At 33.0% G+C, this 3,215-nt stretch overlaps 1 pseudogene across 1 annotated transcript; it reads left to right on the forward strand.

Annotated features, from left to right (window-relative positions):
- The first annotated feature begins 867 nt into the window (after nt 1–867).
- LOC147550088 (tetraspanin-3-like) lies at nt 868–2,972 on the forward strand (annotated as a pseudogene). Its single transcript, XR_015238648.1, has 2 exons — nt 868–1,422; nt 2,406–2,972. The product of XR_015238648.1 is annotated as a tetraspanin-3-like (transcript).
- The last annotated feature ends 243 nt before the right edge of the window (nt 2,973–3,215 follow it).

Genomic DNA, 3,215 nt, shown 5'->3' on the forward strand with positions numbered 1-3,215 from the left:
TTGTCCTGGGCCCTTAAAATCACTTTTTCACCCAAATTTTAGGGCCCCAGCTCAGCCCCTGAAATTTAGCTCCAACCATAACCTCTCTTGGGGCCCTAGATACTTGCATGTAGTAAACGCGTGTGTGGGTTTTTTGTGGGTGTGCGAAGAACTTGTGTATGTACGAAACACTTGTTCTGACTATTTTCGAGATAATATTTTTTTTTTCTAAGGTTAAAAAAAATTATTCGGGAACCGACACGTTAGATTTTAAAAAATGTGTGGGTTTTTGTTAAATTTTAAAAAAAAATATCCGAGTTTTTGTTATATTTTAAAAAATAGTTAATCAATTAACTATTTTTTAAGTTTATTATGTTTTAAAAAAAAACGGTCGTTGGATCACATCTACCGTTGGATGTGATCCAACATATTACCGTTGGGGACCTCCGCAACGGTCATATGGGGTTGTTCAGCCGGTCTTTATAAGGGCCGACTGTGGTTGGACCGGGAGGGAGGGGCCCTTAATTTGAATTAAGGGCCTCAGCGACCGGTTGGACTTGCTCTTAAGATTCAATCCTTCCTTCGAGCTTAGTTTAACATGAAAAAATTATAAATGACTCCGTTTGAACTTTTTTATTTTGCATAAAAATTTGAAAAAGACAGATAAGTTGTTAAAATTTAGTGTAAAAGCCAAATAAAATTGATAAACAAAACCTTGAAAACCTGAACACAACTCATAGAGAGAAGATTCAGTAAACTCCAAGCCATACCACCGAAAGTTAAGCAAAACAAACCATTTAAAATCAAATTCACAAACACCCATACATACTTACCCTTCACACAAAAATATCAATCTTCTTACAAACAAAGCCTTTCAAGAAAAAAAAAAGAGTTCAAAGAGAGAGAAAGAGAGAGAGAGAGAGAAATAGAAAAGATGAGAGCTAGTAATAGTCTGATAGGTTTGATAAACTTTGCAACTTTCTATCAATTCCAATCTTAGGAGGTGGAATATGGTTAAGTAGCAAAGCAAATAACACAGATTGTATGAAATTTTTACAATGGCCATTAATCATAATAGGAGTATCAATAATGGTGATTTCATTAGCTGGTTTTGCTGGTGCTTGTTATAGAAATACATCATTATTATGGGTTTATCTATTTTCAATGTTCTTCATTATTGTTGCTTTGATTGGATTTATCATATTTGCTTATGCTGTTACTTCTAAAGGTTCAGGTAGAACTATTATGAACAGAGGATATCTTGATTATTATATTTCTGATTATTCTGGTTGGTTAGAAGAAAGAGTTTCTGATGAAAGTTATTGGGGTAAAATTAGTTCTTGTATTAGAGATTCTAAATCTTGTAACAAGATGGGAAGAAATTTTGGTGGTCTTCCTGAAACTCCTGATATGTTTTATACTAGACATCTCTCTCCTATTCAGGTAATTAACATCTTTCTTTCTCTCTCTCTTAAACTTATTGGGTCTTAGTTTTGATAGATTTGATTAGAGAGTTTTAGTGATCATTTGTGGGTTCTGATTTCTTTAGTTGGAGAAGATGTCTTGGTTTTCTTTCAACAAATTAGGGGTTTTCTTGTTCTTGTTTGAAAATTAAAATTGGGTGTTCATAGAGTTCACAGTTGGATTTTGGTTCTTTCAGTATGAACTTCTATTTTACTAACAAAAATTGGAATAGAAAAATTATTTGAATTTCTTTTTTCTTATTTTTGCATATTGCATATTGGGGAGAAAATAATTTAAACTTTATATTTGGGTTTTGGTGGTTTGCTCAATTAAGAGAGAGAGAGAGAGAGTTAAATTTGGATCTGAAGATGGTGTTGGATCATGATGGGTTCCATACCAAAACCTCTGATCCCATGCTAACATGTTACCTAACATAAATGCATCCAACTATATCATGATTCAAATTTCAAACATTTTCTCTCTTCTGTCTAGTTAGGAAATAGTCAACACTAACTTTTGATTCAACTTCTGTTAAAGGGTACATATTACATCATTTATATTAGAGATAAATAAAAACTTGATGTCCATAGTTCTGGCATGTAGGTTGCCCTGTGGACAACACTATTTGGTCTGACAATGTAATCTGAATGGTTTGAACAAGACAAATTGTTGACTTATATTACGATCAAAATTCATCTTGTTAAGCCAGCATATAGCATCGTTGTTGTGTGTTATATCTACATATTGTGTACTTGTGTATGCATACATATCTCTACCACAAGATTATCTGTTGAGTTTGGTTAGACCAGATCGTCATCACTAACTGTCTGAACTTGTCATGTAATACGTCTAAATGTACATATTTGGTAATCCTAACGACAAAACGTCTTACTATGACACTCTCAGACTACAACACTAAAATGTAAATGACTAATATACCCTTGTCGTGACATCGTTTACAGTCAGGATGTTGCAAACCTCCTACGGAATGCGGTTACACATACATAAACGAGATAATATGGACACCAGGGGGAGGAATGGTTGGTAGTGCTATAGATTGTTCCATATGGAACAATGATCAAACCCTATTATGCTACAATTGTGGTTCATGTAAGGCTGGAGTATTGGAAAGTCTAAAGAAAAGTTGGAGAAGAGTATCAATTATCAACATTGTTGCAGTTATAATCCTTGTTATAGTTTATGTTGTTGGTTGTGCTGCTTTTAGAAACAATAGGAGATATGACAATGATGAACCTTATGGTGGAGCTGGGATTACAAAATCAAGACCAAGTACTCTACATTTTTAACTACTTCACTAATAGAGGTATTAATCCTTTGCTAATTTAGATTAATTATTGTTGTAATTTGTGTGTTTGTTCTAAAGATCTAAAACCATAATTAAGATTTTAAGTTCTTGTATTTTGGTATTTGTTATGTATTGCTTAGGTTATGATATTGTTAGTTTTTTTTTGGGGTACTTTAATTGCTCTACTCTATATGAATCAGGATGTTTAGTCGTTTGGGCTCTAGTCTTCGTGCAGTTAAAGACATTTTTGTTAATTTTATCGCAAGTTTACTTTCCATTAATTAGTGTACACTCAATTAAAGTAATTAAAAAATATTACTTCAATCGTAAAACACATAAAACTTCATCGTCCAAGGTGTTCTTCTATCGGATAAAAAGGAAAGCTTAGCTTTATTACAAACAAAATTAGGAGTAGATTATCCTAATTTGGCTTTTGTATTAGAGAGACTTGGATAAGAGGAGCATT

Source organism: Eschscholzia californica, unplaced genomic scaffold (assembly GCF_041429995.1).
Source record: "Eschscholzia californica isolate CP2 unplaced genomic scaffold, dmEscCali1.0.p SCAF_3, whole genome shotgun sequence".
Classification (NCBI taxonomy): Eukaryota; Viridiplantae; Streptophyta; class Magnoliopsida; order Ranunculales; family Papaveraceae; genus Eschscholzia; species Eschscholzia californica.